Raw genomic sequence first — 20,741 nt, 5'->3', positions numbered from 1 at the left:
CAGATCCTCATACCAGGGCCAGATCCTACTTCTTCAGACACTAGAAGACACAGACCCTCCTACCAGGGCCAGATCCTACCTCCTCAAATACTGACAAACCCAGATCCTCATACCAGGGCCAGATCCAACAACTTCAGACACTGACAGACTCAGGTCTTCATACCTGTATCAGATGCTACCTCCTCAGACATAGACCCAGATCCTAATACCTGTATCAGATCCTACTTCTTCAGTTACAGAGACATGAAGATCCTCACACCTGTACCAGATTCCTAATTCCTCAGACACTGACACACACACACACATCCTCATACCTGTACCAGATTCCTACCTCTTCAGATATTGACAGACTCAGATCCTCATAAGGGGGCCAGATCCAACCTCCTCAGACATGAACAGATGCAGATCCTCACACCTGTACCAGATCCTACCTCTTCAGCCACGGGGGCAGGGAGTAAACCCAGATCCTCACACCTACACCAGATCCTACCTCCTCAGACACTGCAATACCAAATACTCATGCCTGTACGAGGTCATACCTCCTGGATACAGACAGACCCAAATCCTCAAACCTGTACCAGATTCCTACGTCCTCAGATATTGACAGAACCAGCTCCTCATACTGGTACGAGATCCTACCTCCTCAGACATGAACAGACCCAGATCCTCCAGGGCCAGACCCTACCTCCTCAGATACTGACAGATCCAGATCCTCATACCAGGGCCAGATCCTACCTTCTCTGACACTGACAGACCCAGATCCTTATAAGTGCACCAGATCCTCCCTCCTAAGACATGAACAGACCAAGATCCTCATACTCATGCCAGATCCTCCCTCCTGAGATATGGACAGACCCAGAACCTACCTCCTCAGACATGGAGAGACCCAGATCCTCATAACAGGGCCAGGTCCTACCTTCTCAGACACTGACAACCCAGATCCTCATGCTTGTACCAGATTCCTACCTGCTCAGATATTGAAAGACCCAGATCCTCAAACCAGGGCCAGATCCTACCTTCTCAGACATTGAAAAACCTAGATCCTTGTATCTATGCCAGATCCTACCTCCTCAGACATGGACAGACCCAGAGCCTCTCACCTATACCAGAGCCTACCTCCTAAGACATTGACAGACTCAGATCCTCATACCAGGGCCAGATCCTACTTCCTCAGATATTGACAGATCCAGATCCTTATACCCATGCTCAGATACTACCTCTTCAGCTACTGACAGACCCAGATCCTCATAATCCTAATGGGCCAGATCCTGCCTTCTCAGACATGAACAGACCCAGATCCTTATACCTGCTCCAGATCCTACCTCCGCACACATGAACAGACCCAGATCCTCATACTCATGCCAGATCCTACCTCCTCAGACACGGACAGACTCAGATCCTACCTCCTCAGATATGGAGAGATCCACATCCTCATACCAGAGCCAGGTCCTACCTCCTCAGACATTGAAAGATGCAGATATATCATATGTGTACCAGATTCCTACCGCCTCCAACCCTGACAGACCCAGATCCTCATGCCTGTAACAGATTCCTACCTCCACAGACATAGAGAGACCCTGATCCTCGTACCTCTACTAGATTCCTACCTCCTCAGATATTGAAAGACCCAGATCATCATACCAGGGCCAGATACTACCTTCTCAGACATTGACAGATCCAGATCCTTCTATTTGTGCCAGATCCTACCTCCTCAGACAGGGACAGACCCAGATCCTAATACCTGCATCAAATCCTACCTCCTCAGACATGATCCTACATGAACAGACCCAGATCCTTGTATCTGTACCAGATTTCTACCTTCTCACACATGGAGAGACCCAGATCCTCATACCTGTACCAGATCCTACCTCCTCAGAGATGGACAGACCCAGATCCTCACATCGGTATCAGATCCTACCTCCAGACATGGAGAGACCCAAATCCTAACACCTGTACCACATCCTACCTCCTCAGACATTGACAGACACAGATCCTCATGCAAGGGCCAGATCCTACCTCCTCAGATACTGGCAGTCCCAGATCCTTCTACCGGCACCCAGATCCTACCTCCTCAGACACTGACAGACCAAGTTCTTCATGATCCTCACACCAGGGCCAGATCCTACCTGCTCAGACACTGACAGACCCAGATCCTCATAAGCCTCATACCAGAGCCAGATCCCACCTCCTCAGACACTGACAGACCCAGATCCTCATACCTGTACCAGATTCCTACCTCCTCAGACAGACAGACCCAGATCTTCACACATGTACTAGATTGGTACCTCCTCAGATATTGACAGACCCAGATCCTCATACCAAGGCCAGATCCTACCTTCTCAAACAATTGAAAGACCCAGATCCTTATATCTGTGCCAGATCCTACCTCTGCAGACATGAACAGAGCCAAATCCTCATAGTCCTGCCAGATCCTACCTCCGCAGACATGGACAGAAACAGACCCTACCTCCTCAGACATGGAGAGATGCAGATCCGCATACCAGGGCCAGGTCTTATCTCTTCATACATTGACAGACCCAGATCCTCATGCCTGTAACAGATTCCTACCTCCTCAGACATGAAGAGACTCAGATCCACATACCTGTACTAGATTTGTACCTCCTCAGATATTGAAAGACCCATATCCTCAAATCAGGGCCAGATTCTATCTTCTCAGACATTGAAAGACCTAGATCCTTATATCTGAGCCAGATCCTACCTCCTCAGACATGGACAGACCCAGATCCTCACACCTCTACCAGTTCCTACTTACTCATACATGGAGAGACCCAGATCCTAACACCTGTACCACAGCCTACCTTCTAAGACACTGACAGACTCAGATCCTCATACCAGAGGCAGATCCTACCTCCTCAGATACTGACAGACCCAGATCCTCATACAAGGGCCAGATCCTGTACCAGATCCAACCTCCTCAGACATGGAGAGACCCAGATCCTCATACCAGCACCAGATTCCTACCTCCTCAGATACTGAAAGACCCAGATCCTCATACAAGGGCCAGATCCTACCTTTTCAGACATTGAAAGATCCAGATCCTTATACCTGCTCCAGATCCTACCGCTGCAGACATGGACAGACCCAGATCCTCATACTCATGCCAGATCCAACCTCCTCAGACACGGGCACACCCAGATCCTACCTCCTCAGACATGGAGAGACCCAGATCCTCATATCAGGGCCAGGTCCTATCTCCTCAGACATTGACAGATGCAGATCCACATACGTGTACCAGATTCCTACCTCCTCAAACACTGACAGGCCCAGATCGTCATACCAGGGAGAGATCTTACCTCCTCACACATTGACAGACCCAGATCCTCATGCCTGTAACAGACTCCTACCTCCTCAGTCATGAAGAGACCCAGATCTTCATACCTGTACCAAATTCCTACCTCCTCAGATACTGAAAGACCCAGATCCTCATACAAGGGCCAGATCCTACATTCTCAGACACTGATAGACCCAGATCCCTATAATTGCGCCGTCCTACCTCCTGAGACATGGACAGACCCAGATCCTTATATCTGTGCCAGATACTACCTCCTCAGACATGGACAGACCAAGATCCTCATACCTGTACCAGATCCTACCTCCTCAGAAATTGACAGACTCAGATCCTCATACCACGGCCAGATCCTACCTCCTCAGATACTGACAGATACAGATCCTTATACCCGCACCCAGATACTACCTCTTCAGATACTGACAGACCCAGATCCTCAAAATCCTAATGGGCCAGATCCTACCATTTCAGACATGGATAGACCCAGATCCTCAAAACAGGACCAAATCCTACCTCCTCAGACACTGACAGACCCAGATCCTCATACCTGTACCACAGCCAACCTTCTCAGACATGGAGAGACCCAGATCCTCATACCTGTACTAGATTCATTCCTCCTCAGATATTGACAGACCCAGATCCTCATACCAAGGCCAGAGCCTACCTTCGCAGACATTAAGAGACCCAGATGCTTATATCTGCGCCAAATCCTACTTCCCCAGACATGGACAGAGCCAGATCCTCATACTCATGCCAGATCCTACCTCCTCAGACATGGACAGACCCAGATCCTACCTCCACAGACATGAAGAGACCCAGATCCTCATACCAGGGCCAGGTCCCACCTCCTCAGATGTGGGCAGACCAAGAAACTAATATGTGTACCAAATCCTACCTCCTCAGACATGAACGGACCCAGATCCTCACACCTGTACCAGATCCCACCTCCTCAGACGTTTACAGACTCAGATCCTCATACAAGGGCCAGATCCTACCTCCCCAGATACTGACTGCCAGATCCTTGTACTGGCACCCAGATACTACCTCATCAGATACTGAGAGACCCATATGTTCGTAATCCTCATATCACAGTCAGATCCTACCTTCTCAGACATGGACAGACCCCGATCCTCATACTGGGGCCAGATCCTACCTCCTTAGACAATGACAGACCCAGATCCTCATGCCTGTAACAGTTTCCTACCTCCTCAGACATGAAGAGACCCAGATCCATATACCACAGCCAGGTCCTACCTCCTCAGACATTGACAGACCCAGATCCTCATACCTGTACCAGATTCCTACCTCCTCAGATATTGAAAGACCGAGATCCTCAAACAAGGGCCAGATCCTACCTTCTCAGACATTAAAAGACCTAGATCCTGATATCCATGCCAGATCCGACCTCCTCAGACATGGACAGACCCAGATCCTAATACATGCACCAAATCCTACCTCCTCAGACACGAACACACCCAGATCCTTATATCTGTACCAGATTCATAACTCCTTAGACATGGACAGACCCAGATCCCAATATCTGTACCAGATCCTACTTCGTGAGACATGGAGAGACCCAGATCTTCACACCAGTACCACATCCTACCTCCTCAGACATGGACAGACTCAGATCCTCATACCTGGGCCAGATCTTACCTCCTCAGACACTGACAGATCCAAATCCTTATACCTGCACCCAGATCCTACCTCCTCAGATACTGACAGTACCAGATCCTTATACCTGCACCCAGATCCTACCTCCTCAGATACTAACAGACCCAGATCCTCATAATCCTAATGGGTCAGATCCTACCTTCTCAGACAAGGACAGACCCAGATACCCATACCAGGGCAAGATCCTATCTCCTCAGACACTGACTGACCCAGATCCTCACACCTGTACCAGATTCAACCCCCTCAGAGATGGAGAGATCCACGTCCTCATATGAGCGCCAGATTCCTACCTCCTCAGATACTGACAGACCCAGATCCTCATACCAGGGCCAGATCCTACCCTCTCAGACATTGAAATACCCAGATCCTTATACCTGCTCCAGATCCTACCTCCGCATATGTGGACAGACCCAGATCCTCATACTCATGCCAGATCCTACCTCCTCAGACACGGACAGATCCAGATCCTACCTTCTCAGACATGGGGAGACACAGATCATCATACCAGGCCAGATCGTACCTCTTCACACACTGACAGACCCAGATCCTCATGCCTGTAACAGATTCCTCCTTCCTCAGACATGGAGAGACCCAGATCCTCATACCTGTACTAGATTCCTACCTCTTCAGATATTGAAAGACTCAGATCCTCATACCAGGGCCAGATCCTACCTTCTCAGACATGAAAAGACCCAGACCCTTATGCCTGCTCCAGATCCTAACTCCTCAGACATGGACAGACCCAGATCTTCACACTTGTACCAGATCCCACCTGCTCAGACACTGACAGACCCAGATCCTCATACCTGTACCAGATCCTACCTCCTCAGATATAAACAGACCCAGATCCTCACACTTGTACCAGATCCTACCTCCAGATATGGAGAGACCCAGATCTTCATACCTGTATCAGATTCGTACCTCCTCAGATATTGAACGACCCAGATCCTCAAACCAAGGCCAGATCCGACCTCCTCAGATACTGACAGATTCAGATCCTTATACCCACACCCAGATCCTACCTCCTCAGATACTGACAGATCCAGATCCTTATACCCACACCCAGATCCTACCTCCTCAGATACTGACAGTCTCAGATCCTCATAATCCTCCTATCAGGGCCAGATCCTACCTTCTCAGACATGGACAACCCAGAGCCTCATACAGGGGCCAGATCCTACTTCCTCAGACCCTGATAGACCCAGACCCTCATACCTGTACCCGCAGCTAGATCCCACCTCCTCAGATACTGACATACTCAAATCCTCATAAGCCTCATACCAGGGCCAGATCCTACCTCCTCAGACACTGACAGAACCAGATCCTCCAACCTGTACCAGATTCCTACCTCCTCAGACATAGACAGACCTAGATCCTCACACTTGTACCATATCCTACCCCCTCGGACCCAGATCCTCATACCTGTACTAGATTCGTACATCCTCAGATACTGACAAACTCAGATCCTCATACCAAGGCCAGATCCTACCTTGTCAGACATTGAAAGACCCAGATCCTTATATCTGTGCCAGATACAGTTATGCCAGATCCTACCTCTGCAGACATGGAAAGACCCAGATCCTACCTCCACAGACATGAAGAGACCCAGTTCTGCATACCAGGGCCAGGTCCTACCTCCTCAGACATTCACAGACCCAGATCCTCATGCCTGTAACAGATTCTTACCTCCTCAGAAATGAAGAGACCCAGATCCGTATACCAGGGCAATGTCCTACCTCCTCAGACTTGACAGACCCAGATCATCATACCTGTACCAGATTCCTACCTCCTCAGATATTGAAAGACCTAGATCCTCAAACGAGGGACAGATCCTACCTTCTCAGACATTAAAAGACCTAGATCCTTATATCTGTGCCAGATCCTACCTCCTCAGACATGGACAGACCCAGATCCTCATAGCTGTACCAGATCCTACTTCCTGAGACATGGAGAGACCCAGATCTTCACACCTGTACCAGACCCTACCTCCTCAGACATGGACAGACTCAGATCCTCATACCAGGGCCACATCTTACCTCCTAAGACACTGACAGATCCAGATCCTTATACCTGCACCCGGATCCTACCTCCTAAGATACTGACAGACCCAGAGCCTCATAATCCTAATGGGCCAGATCCTACCTTCTCAGACATGGACAGACCCAGATACCCACACCAGGGTCAGATCCTACTTCCTCAGACAGTGACAGACTCAGATCCTCATACCTGTACCAGATTCAACCCCCTCAGAGATGGAGAGACCCACATCCTCATACGAGAGCCAGATTCCTACCTCCCCAGATATTGACAGATCCAGATCCTCATACCAGGGCCAGATCTTACCTCTTCACACATTGACAGAACCAGATCTTCATGCCTATAACAGATTCCTACCTTCTCAGACGTGGAGAGACCCAGATACTCATACCTGTACTAGATTCCTGGTATATAACTCCTTAGATATTGAAAGACTCAGATCCTCATGCCAGGGCCAGACCCTACCTTCTCAGACATGGTCAGACTCAGATCCTCATACTCATCCCAGATCCTACCTCTGCAGACATGGACAGACCCAGATCCTCATACTCATGCCAGATCCTACCTCCTCAGACATGGGGAGACACAGATCCTCATACCAGGGCCAGATCTTATCTCTTCACGCATTGACAGACCCAGATCTTCATGCCTATAACAGATTTCTACCTTCTCAGACATGGAGAGACCCAGATCTTCATACCTGTACTAGATTCCTACCTTCTCAGATATTGACAGACTCTGATCCTCATACCAGGGCCAGATCCTACCTTCTCAGATATTGAAAGATCCAGATCCTTATATCTGTGCCAGATCCTACCTCCTCAGATATGGACAGGCCCAGATCCTCACACTTGTACCAGATCCTACCTGCTCAGACATAGAGAGATCCAGATCTTCACACTTGTACCACATCCTACCTCCTGAGACATTGACAGACTCAGATACCCATACCAGCACCAGATCCTACCTCCTCAGATACTGACAGATCCAGATCCTTAAACCGGCACCCAGATCCTACCTCCTCAGACACTGATAGACTCGATCCTCATACCAGCACCTGATCCTACCTCCTCAGACACTGACAGACTCAATCCTCATACCAGGGCCAGATCCTACCTTCTCAGACATGGTCAGACCCAGATCCTCATACCAGGGCCAGATCCTACCTCCTCAGACACTGACAGACCCAGATCCTCACACCTGTACCAGATTCCTACCTCCTCAGATACAGACAGATCCAGATCTTCACACCTGTACCAGATCCTACCTCCTCAGACATAAACAGACCCAGATCCTCATACCTGTTCCAGATTCGTATTTCCTCAGATATTGACAGACCCAGATCCTCATACCTGCGCCAGATCCTACCTCTGCAGACATGGACAGACCGAGACCCTCATACTCATGCCAGATCCTACCTCCTCAGACACAGGCAGATCCAGATCCTACCTTCTCAGACATGGGGAGACAGAGATCTTCATACCAGGGCCAGGTCTTACCTCTTCACACATTGACAGACGCAGATCTTCATGTCTGTAAGAGATTCCTACCTCTTCCAACATGGAGAGACCCAGATCCTCACACCTGTACTAGATTCCTATCTCCTCAGATATTGAAAGACTCAGATCCTCATACCATGGCCAGATCCTACCTTCTCAGACATTGAAAGACCCAGATCCTTATACCTGCTCCAGATCCTACCTCCTCAGACATGGACAGACCCAGATCCTTACACTTGTACCAGATCCTACCTGCTCAGAAATAGAGAGACCCAGATCCTCACACCTGTACAGATCCTACCTCCTCAGATATAAATAGACCCAGATCCTCACACTTGTACCAGATCCTACCTCCAGACATGGAGAGAACCAGATCTTCATACCTGTATCAGATTCGTACCTCCTCAGATATTGAACGACCCAGTTCCTCAAACCAAGGCCAGATCCTACCTCCTCAGATACTGACAGATCCAGATCCACCTCCTCAGACACTGACAGACTTGATTCTCATACCAGCACCAGATCCTACCTCCTCAGACACTGACAGACTCGATCCTCATACCAGCACCAGATCCTACCTCCTCAGACACTGACAGACTCGATCCTCATACCAGCGCCAGATCCTACCTCCTCAGATACTGACAGACCCAGATCCTCATAATCCTATCAAGGCCAGATCCTACCTTCTCAGACATGAGCAACCCAGAGCCTCATACGGGGGCCAGATCCTACCTCCTCAGACACTGACACACCCAGATCCTCATACCTTTAATCACACCCAGATCCTACCTCCTCAGATACTGACAGACCTAAATCCTCATAAGCCTCATACCAGGGCCAGATCCTACCTCCTCAGATACTGACAGACTTAAATCCTCATAAGCCTCATACCAGGGCCAGATCCTACCTTATCAGACATGGACAGACCCAGATCCTCATACCACGGCCAGATCCTACCTCCTCAAATATTGACAGACCCAGATCCTCATACCTATACCAGATCCTACTTCCTTAGACATGCAGAGACCCAGATCCTTATACCAGGGCCCGAGCTTACCTTCTAAGACACTGACAGATCCAGATCCTTATACCTGCACCCGGATCCTACCTCCTCAGATACTGACAGATCCAGATCTTCACACCTGTACCAGATCCTACTTCCGCAGGCATGGAGAGACCTAGATCCTTATACCAAGGCAAGATGTTACCTCCTAAGACACTGACAGATCCAGATCCTTATACCTGCACCCGGATCCTACCTCCCCAGAAACTGACAGACCCAGATCCCCATAATCCTAATGGGCCAGATCCTACCTTCTCAGACAAGGACAGACCCAGATACCCATACCAGGATCAGATTCTACCTCCTCAGACACTGACAGACCCAGATCTCATACCTGTACAAGATTCAACCCCCTCAGAGATGGAGAGACCCACATCCTCATACAAGGGCCGGATTCCGACCTCTTCAGATATTGACAGACCCAGATCCTCATACCAGGGCCAGATCCTACCTTCTCAGACATTGAAAGACCCAGATCCTTATACCTGCTCCATATCCTACCACTGCAGACATGGACAAAGCCAGATCCTCATACTCATGCCAGATCCTACCTCCTAAGACATGGGCAGACCCAGAGGCTACCTCCTCAGACATGGGGAGACACAGATCCTCATACCAGGGCCAGATCTTACCTCTTCACACATTGACAGACCCAGATCTTCATGCCTATAACAGATTTCTACCTTCTCAGACATGGAGAGACCCAGATACTCATACCTGTACTAGATTCCTACCTTCTCAGATATTGAAAGCCTCAGATCCTCATACCAGGGCCAGATCCTACCTTCTCAGACATTGAAAGATCCAGATCCTTATATCTGCGCCAGATCCTACCTCCCCAGACATGGACAGACCCAGATCCTCACACTTTTACCAGATCCTACCTGATCAAACATACAGAGACCCAGATCTTCACACTTGTACCAGATCCTACCTCCTCAGACATTGACAGACTCAGATCCTCATACCAGCGCCAGATCCCACCTCCTCAGATACTGACAGATCCAGATCCTAATACCGGCACCCAGATCCTACCTCCTTAGATACTGACAGTCCCAGATCCTCCTAATCCTCCTAGGGCCAGATCTTACTGTCTCAGCCATGAGCAACCCAGAGCCTCATACCAGGGCCACATCCCACCTCCTCAGATACTGACAAAACAGATCCTCAAACCTGCACCTGCACCGAGATCCTACCTCCTCAGACACTGACAGACCCAAATCCTCATAAGCCTCATACCAGGGCCAGATCCTACCTTCTCAGACATGGTCAGACCCAGATCCTCATAGCAGGGCCAGATCCTACCTCCTCAGACACTGAAAGACCCAGATCCTCATACCTGTACCAGATTCCTACCTCCTCAGATATAGACAGACCCACATCTTCACACCTATACAAGATCCTACCTCCTCGGACATAGACAGACCCAGATCCTCATACCTGTACCAGATTCGTACCTCCTCAGATATTGACAGACCCAGATCCTCATACCTGTACCTGATCCTACTTCCTCAGACATGGAGAGACCCAGATCCTCATACCTGTGCCAGATTCAACCCCTCAGAGATGGAGAGACCCGCATCCGCATACGGGGACCGGATTCCTACCTCCTCAGATATTGACGGACCCAGATTCTCATACCAGGGCCAGATCCTACCTTCTCAGACATTGAAAGAGCCAGATCCTTATATCTGCACCAGATCCTACCTCCTCAGACATGGACAGACCCAGATCCTCATACTCATGCCAGATCCTACCTCCTAAGACATGGGTAGACCCAGACGCTACCTCCTCAGACATGGGGAGACACAATGCTCATACCAGGGCCAGATCTTACCTCTTCACACATTGACAGACCCAGATCTTCATGCCTATAACAGATTTCTACCTTCTCAGACATGGGGAGATCCAGATACTCATACCTGTACTAGATTCCTACCTCCTCAGATATTGAAAGACTCAGATCCTCATACCAGGGCCAGATCCTACCTTCTCAGACATGGACAGACCCAGATACCCATACCAGGGCCAGATCCTACTTCCTGACACTGACAGACCCAGATCCTCATACCTGTACCAGATTCAACCCCTCAGAGATGGAGAGACCCGCATCCTCATACGAGGGCCGGATTCCTACCTCCTCAGATATTGACGGACCCAGATCCTCATACCAGGGCCAGATCCTACCTTCTCAGACATTGAAAGAGCCAGATCCTTATATCTGCGCCAGATCCTACCTCCTCAGACATGGACAGACCCAGATCCTCATACCAGGGCCAGAGCTTACCTCTTCACACATTGACAGACACAGATCTTCATGCCAGTAACAGATTCCTACCTTCTCAGACATGGGGAGATCCAGATACTCATACCTGTACTAGACTCCTACCTCCTCAGATATTGAAAGACTCAGATCCTCATACCAGGGCCAGATCCTACCTTCTCACACATTGAAAGACCCAGATCCTTATACCTGCCCCAGATCCTACCTCCTCAGACATGGACAGACCCAAATCCTCATACTCATGCCAGATCCTACCTCCTCAGACATGGGGAGACACAGATCCTCATACCTATACTAGATTCCTACCTCTTCAGATATTGAAAGACTCAGATCCTCATACCAGGGCCAGATCCTACCTTCTCAGATATTGAAAGAACCAGATCCTCATACCTGCGCCAGATCCTACCTCCTCAGATATGGACAGACCCAGATCCTCATACTCATGCCAGATCCTACCTCCTCAGACATGGACAGGCCCAGATCCTCACACTTTTACCAGATCCTACCTGCTCAGACATAGAGAGACCCAGATCTTCACACGTCTACCAAATCCTACCTCCTCAGACACTGACAGACTCAGATCCTCAAACCAGCGCCAGATCCTACCTCCTCAGATACTGACAGATCCAGATCCTTATACCGGCACCCAGATCCTACCTCCTCAGATGCTGACAGTCCCAGATCCTCATAAGCCTCATACCAGGGCCAGATCCTACCTTCTCAGACATGGTCAGACCCAGATCCTCATACCAGGGCCAGATCCTACCTTCTCAGACAGACCCAGATCCTCATACCACGGACAGATCCTACCTCCTCACATATTGACAGACCCAGATCCTCATACCTGTACCAGATCCTACTTCCTCAGACATGGAAAGACCTAGATCCTTATACCAGGGCCAGATCTTACCCCCTAAGACACCGACAGATCCAGATCCTTATACCCACACCCAGATCCTACCTCCTCAGATACTGACAGACCCAGATCCTCACAATCCTAATGGGCCAGATCCTACCTTCTCAGACATGGACAGACCCAGATACCCATACTAGGGCCAGATCCTACCTCCTGACACTGACAGACCCAGATCCTCATACCTGTACCAGATTCAACCCCTCAGAGATGGAGAGACCCGCATCTGCATACGAGGGCCGGATTCCTACCTCCTCAGATATTGACGGACCCAGATCCTCATACCAGGGCCAGATCCTACCTTCTCAGACACTGAAAGATCCAGATCCTTATATCTGTGCCAGATCCTACCTCCTCAGACATGGACAGACCCAGATCCTCATACTCATGCCAGATCCTACCTCCTAAGACAGGGGTAGACCCAGATGCTACCTCCTGTGACATGGGGAGACACGATCCTCATACCAGGGCCAGATCTTACCTCTTCACAAATTGACAGACCCAGATCTTCATGCCTGTAACAGATTCCTACCTTCTCAGACAGGGAGAGACCCAGATACTCATACCTGTACTAGATTCCTCCCTCCTCAGATATTGAAAGACTCAGATCCTCATACCAGGGACAGATTCTACGTCCTCAGACATGGACAGACCCAAATCCTCATACTCATGCCAGATCCTACCTTCTCAGACATGGAGAGACCCAGAAACTCATACCTGTACTAGATTCCTACCTCCTCAGATATTGAAAGACTCAGATCCTCATACCAGGGCCAGATCCTACCTTCTCAGATATTGAAAGACCCAGATCCTCCCTCCTCAGATATGGACAGACCCAGATCCTCATAGTCATGCCAGATCCTACCTCCTCAGACATGGACAGGCCTGGATCCTCACACTTTTACGAGATCCTACCTGCTCAGACATAGAGAGACCCAGATCTTCACACTTGTACCAAATCCTACCTCCTCAGAATTGACAGACTCACATCCTCATACCAGCGCCAGATCCTACCTCCTCAGACACTGACAGAGCCAGATCCTTATACCGGCATCCAGATCCTACCTCCTCAGATACTGACAGTCCCAGATCCTTATAATCCTCCTATCAGGGCCAGATCCTACTGTCTGAGACATGAACAACCCAGAGCCTCCTAAGGGGGCCAGATCCTACCTCCTCAGACACTGACAAAACAGATCCTCAGACCTGTACCCGCACCCAGATCTTACCTCCTCAGATACTGACAGACCCAAATCCTCGTAAGCCTCATACCAGGGCCAGATCCTACCTTCTCAGACATGGTCAGACCCAGATCCTCATACCAGGGCCAGATCCTACCTCCTCAGACACTGGCAGACCCAGATCTTCATACCTGTACCAGATTCCTACCTCCTCAGATACAGACAGACCCAGATCTTCACACTTGTACCAGATCCTACCTCCTTGGACATAGACAGACCCAGATCCTCATACCTGTACCAGATTCATACCTCCTCAGATACTGACAGACCCAGATCCTCATACCTGTACCTGATCCTACTTCCTCAGACATGGAGAGACCCAGATCCTCATACCTGCACCAGATCCTACCTCTGCAGACATGGACAGACCCAGATGCTCATACTCATGCCAGATCCTACCTCCTCAGACACAGGCAGATCCAGATCCTACCTCCTCAGACATGGGGAGACACAGATCCTCATACCAGGGCCAGATCTTATCTCTTCACACATTGACAGACCCAGATCTTCATGCCTGTAACAGATTCCTACCTTCTCAGACATGGAGAGACCCAGATACTCATACCTGTACCAGATCCCTACCACCTCAGATATTGAAAGCCTCAGATCCTCATACCAGGGCCAGATCCTACCTTCTCAGACATTGAAAGACCCAGATCCTTATACCTGCGCCAGATCCTACCTCCTCAGACATGGACAGACCCAAATCCTCATACTCATGCCAGATCCTACCTGCTCAGACATAGAGAGACCCAGATCCTCACACCTGTACCAGATCCTACCTCCTCAGACACTGACAGACTCAGATCCTCATACCAGCACCAAATCCTACCTCCTCAGACACTGACAGACTCGATCCTCATACCAGCACCAGATCCTACCTCCTCAGATACTGACAGATCCAGATCCTCATAATTCTCCTATCAGGGCCAGATCCTACCTTCTCAGACATGGGCAACCCAGAGCCTCATATGGGGGCCAGATCCTACCTCCTCAGACACTGACAGACCCAGATCCTCATACCTGTACCTGCACCCAGATCCTAACTCCTCAGATACTGACAGACCTAAATCCTCATAAGCCTCATACCAGGGCTACATCCTACCTTCTCAGACATGGACAGACCCAGATCCTCAAACCAGGGCTAGATCCTACCTCCTCGCATATTGACAGACCCAGATCCTCATACCTGTACCAGATCCTATTTCCTCAGACATGGAAAGACCCAGATCCTTATACCTGCACCAGATCCTACCTCTGCAGACATGGACAGACCCAGGTCCTCATATTCATGCAAGAGCCTACCTCCTCAGACACGGACAGACCCAGATCCTACCTCCTCAGACATGGGGAGACCTCGATCCTACCTCCTCAGACATGGACAGACCCAGACCTTACCTCCTCAGGCATGGAGAGACCCAGATCCTCATACTTGTACGATTCCAACCTCCTCAGACATTGACAGACCCAGATCCTCATACCAGGGCCAGGTCCTACCTCCTCAGACATTGACAGATGCAGATCTTCATACCTGTACCAGATTCCTACCTCTTCAGATATTGACAGACCCAAATCGTCATATTCATGCCAGATCCTACCTCCTCAGACATGGACAGACCCAGATCCTACCTCCTCAGATATGGAGACATCCAGATCCTGCCTCCTCAGATATGGAAAGACCCAGATCCTCATACTTGTACGATTCCTAACTCCTCAGACGTTGACAGACCCAGATCCTCATACCAGGGCCAGGTCCTACCTCCTCAGACATTGACAGATGCAGATCCCATACCTGTACCGGATTCCTACCTCTTCAGATATTGACAGACCCAGATCCTCACACCAGGGCCAGATCCCACCTCCTAGGACACTGGAAGACACAGATCATCATACCAGGGCCAGATCACACCTCCTCAGATATTGACCGACCCAGATCCTTATACCTGCATCAGATCCTACCTCCTCAGGCATTGACAGATCCAGATCCTTAGACACTGACCGACCCAGATCCTTATATGTGCATCAGATCCTACCTCCTCAGACATGGACAGTCCCAAATCCTCAATACTGTACCAGATCTTACCTCCTCATACCCTGACAGACCCAGATCCTTATATCTGCACCAGATCCTACGTCCTCAGATATTGACAGACCCAGATCCTCATATCTGCACCAGATCCTACGTCCTCAGATATTGACAGACCCAGATCCTCATACTTGTGCCAGTTCCCACCTCCTCAGAAATTGACAGACCGAGATCTTCCTACTAGGGCCAGATCCTACCTCCTCAGAAACTGACAGATGCAGATCCTCTTACCAGTGCCAGATCCTACCTCCTCAGACATTAACAGACCCAGATCCTCACACCTGTACCAGATCCTACCTTCTCAGACATTGAAAGACCCAGATCCTTATACCTGCACCAGATCCTACCTCCTCAGACATGAACAGAACCAAATCCTCATACTCATGCCAGATCTTACCTCCAGACATGACAGACCCAGATCCTCATACCTGTACCAGATCCTGCCTCCTCAGACATTGACAGACCCAGATCCTCATGCTTATGCCAGATCCTACCTCCTCAGTCACTGACAGAACCAGATTCTCATAATTAATACCAGATCCCACCTCCTCAGACACTAGAAGATCCAGATTCTCATACTTGTGCCAAATGCCACCTCCTCAGACACCTGAAGACCCAGATCCTCACAACTGTACCAGATCCTACCTCCTCAGATACTGACAGACCCAGATCCTCATACATGTACCAAATTCCCACCTCTTCAGAAATTGACAGACCCGGATCCTCATACCAGGGACACGTCCTACCTGCTTAGACATGGACAGACCCAGATTCTCATACCAGGGCCAGATCCTACCTCCTCAGACATTGACAGACCCAGATCCTCATACCTATAAGAGATCGTACCTCCTAAGTCACTGGAAGACACATCTCCTCATTCCTGTACCAGATGGTAACTCCTCACACTTTGACAGATGCAGATCCTCATACCTGTACCAGATTCCTACCTCCTCCGATATTGACAGACCCAGATCCTCATTCCTGTACCAGATGGTAACTCCTCAGACATGGACAGTCCTAGATCCTCATACCAGGGCCAGATCTTACCTCCTTAGACATGGACAGACCCAGATCCTCATACCAGGACCCGATCCCACCTCCTCAGATACTGATGGACACAGATCCTCATACTTGTAACCAGCCTCACTTCCCCAGACACTAGAAGACTCAGGGCTTCATACCTGTGCCAGATGCTATCTCCTCAGGCACTGGAAGCCCAAGGGCCTCAAACCTGAGTCCAAACTCACCTCCTCAAACACTGGAAGACCCATATCCTCATACCTGTGCCAGGTGCTACCTCCTCAGACACGGGAAGACCCAGATCCTCATACCTGTGCCAGGTGCTACCTCCTCAGACACAGGAAGACCCAGATCCTCATACCTGTGCCAGGTGCTACCTCCTCAGACACGGGAAGACCCAGATTCTCATACCTGTGCCAGGTGCTACCTCCTCAGACACGGGAAGACCCAGATCCTCATACCTGTGCCAGGTGCTACCTCCTCAAACATTGGGAAGACCCAGATCCTCATACCTGTGCCAGGTGCTACCTTCTCAGACACAGGAAGACCCAGATCTCATACCTGTACTAGATGTTACCTCCTCAGACACCAGCAGACCCAGGGCCTCATACCTGTAACCTGCTGTTATCTCCTCAGACACCAGCAGACCCAGGGCCTCATACTTGTACCAGATCCTACCTCCTCACACACTGGAAGACCCAGATGTCATACCTGTACTTAGCCCACCTCCTTGGATACCTCTTCCAGCACCATATACCTGTACCAGGCCCTACTTCCATAGACACTTGCAGACCCAGAGACCTATACCGGTGCCAGGACCCACCTTCTCAGTCTCATACTTGTGCCCAGGTATGCTTCCTTGGACAATGAAAGACCCAGCAGCTCTCTGCTACACTTGGCTGGGTCTCCTCAGATATTAAAAACCCACAGCTACATTTCTGTTCCCCAGCCCACCTGCTTGAACAGTGGCCCAGTGCCTCATACTTGTGCCAGGCCCCACATCCTCAGATACTGACAAACCCAGATCCTCATACTTGTGCCATTCTTTGTTGAACAATGAAGACTCATCACTTTGTACCTGTGCCCATTCCCAACTCCTCAGGTGGTACTGACAGATCCAGAACCTTAGACCTGTGCCTCACCCCACCTCCTGGACACTGACAGGCCCAGTGGGTCATATCTGGGCTTGACCGATCTTCTCGGCCTATCACCTAGGCCTACCATTCACACTGCACCTTCTCAAGCCACACCTGCAAGCTCCACATGGTGCCATCAGAGTCCTCAGAACTTCACGGATGTCTTCCTAACAGCTGTTTATGGAGCACCTCCCACATTTCTAACACAGGCAACGGACACAGAGTGTGGGAGAGAGACATACATCAAATAATCATACCAATAAATGTGAAACTGAGAAACAAGTGCTGAGGAGAAATTGGAACGTGGTGCTGAGGCCACTTATAAAAGGAACCTGAGGGGTACTTGACCCTTGATCTCAAGAACGAACAGGCATGACCCAGAGAAGCACTGAGGGAGCATTCCAGCAGCCATAACAGCACATGCAAAGGTCCCGTGGCCAAAGCAGCCTTTCTCAAGTGTGACAGAATTAAGGCCCACAGAAAATGATCTGAGTGACTTCTCAGTTCTCCCAAGGATAGTCCAAGACTAGTAACCTTCTAGACACGAAGGAGAGGTGCCCACTTATTACATCCAGTAGATGCCTTGGGCTGTGAGGGCTTAATTCTCTCCTGGAAGCCCACTGAGGCAGGGGGAAGCACAGCACCTTCCAGAGGATAAAGGAAGGGGTGGGGACCACAGGGTGGAAGCTGAGAGGCACGGTGGGAGGACTGAGAACAGTCTGCGGCTAAGGCAAGGACAGAAGCAAACAAGCCACTTTGAAGCCCGGGAGATGGACTGGCGAGTGCAGAGGACTCATTCTGGGAGCTCTCCAGTGTGGCCGAGAGGTTTCTGGCTTGGGCAATGAGATGACCGGTGGGGCCACTCACTTGGAAAGGCTCTGGGTTTCCGGGAACCTTACCTGACAGACGCAGTCCTACAGACTACATCATGCTTGACATAGGCTCTCACATCTCATCTAACAGATGCAGTTCTATTTTTTTCTTTTTTTTTTAAGAGACAGGGTCTTGCTCTGTTGCCCAGGTGGAGTACAGTGGCATGATCACAGCTCACCGCAGCCTCAAACTCCTGGGCTCAAGTGATCCTCCCATCTCAGCCTCCCCAGTAGCTGGGACTACAGGCACACACCACCATGCTTGACTATTTTTTAAATTTTTTGTAGAGATGGGGTCTTGCTCTGTTGTCCAGGCAGGTTTTGAACACCTGGCCTCAGCCTCCCATCTCAGCCTCCCGAAGCTCAGGGATTACAGCCATGAGCCACCACACCCAGCCCAGACTCAGCTCTAGAAACTAAACTTCAGCACACAGCCAGCCCTCTGGCTGACAGAGTCCAGGCTACTCACCTTGGCCGAGAACAGGTCCTCAGATCCCAGTTTTGTGACAGCCCAGCAATGCCAAGCAGTGTCTGACCTGAGCCTCCGAACCCTCAATCTGCAGACATGGGTCTCTAGACCTCACCTTTAAGTGCAGTGGCCTCTGAGACCATACATTATAGATGCAGCTCCTCAGTCAGTTCAATGTTCTGGGCCTAACCTGCCCCAGTGCCCCAGATCTCACCTTATCTAACCATCATCTACCTTTTTCCTCACTTTACTCACTTTCTTTTTTTTTGAGACAGGGTCTCTCACTCTGTCGCCCAGGCCTGAGTGTGGTGGCATGATCTCAGCTCACTGCAACCTCTGCCTGCCAGGTTCAAGCAATTCTCCTGCCTCAGCCTCCTGAGTAACTGGGATTACAGACATGTGCCACCATGCATGGCTAATTTTTGTATTTTTAGGAGATGGGGTTTCACTGTGTTGACCAGACTGGTCTCAAACTCCTGACCTCAAGTGATCCACCCACCTCGGCCTCCCAAAGTGCTGGGATGACAGGCGTGAGCCACAGCGCCTGGCAACTTTCCTCACTTTTAACTCAGACCCTATGTCAACTGGAGCACAATGCCATCTTGGATGCAGACCAACACCATGGACTGGTTACAGATCCTCAGCCCTCTGTATTACCCTAAGCTCTGTCTATCATACCTGACCAGGGTGCTGAGAACAGATACCTGTCCCACCTGATCTTTAGGGTTCCCCAGACATCACCAGGCAGACCCAGGTACAAACACCTACAATGACTACGGCTTTCCCTTGATATAAGAGCCCACACTACTCACCTAATTGTGTCTGACCCTACCACCGAAGGTCCCACCTGTGTCTGACCCACCTTCCCCAGGCCTGGCCAGCCTCACCATTATGCATTCCTGTGCTAGACCCCACCCACTTCACCTAACAAGCCCAGCAGTACTTTTGTGCTTGAACCCAGGTGTCAAGAACCCACCTAAGACCATGTTTATACAACCTCTGTGGAACTGAGCCTGGATCCACAGACTCACTGCTAATGTCAGGTCAACATACCAGCACTGAGCCTGAATCCACAGACTCACTGCCAATGCTAGGTCAACATACCAGCACTGAGCCTGGATCCACAGACTCACTGACAAC

The 20,741-nt window shown here is 50.0% G+C and overlaps 1 protein-coding gene across 1 annotated transcript in view; it reads right to left on the bottom strand.

Moving 5' to 3' along the window:
* Positions 1 to 20,741, bottom strand: part of GPI (glucose-6-phosphate isomerase) — a 51,377-nt gene that overhangs the window by 7,733 nt on the left and 22,903 nt on the right. The window lies entirely within an intron of this gene.

The sequence above is a fragment of the Pan paniscus genome, chromosome 20 (assembly GCF_029289425.2).
Source record: "Pan paniscus chromosome 20, NHGRI_mPanPan1-v2.0_pri, whole genome shotgun sequence".
Lineage (NCBI taxonomy): Eukaryota > Metazoa > Chordata > Mammalia > Primates > Hominidae > Pan > Pan paniscus.
This window is presented reverse-complemented; position numbering and strand designations above follow the sequence as displayed.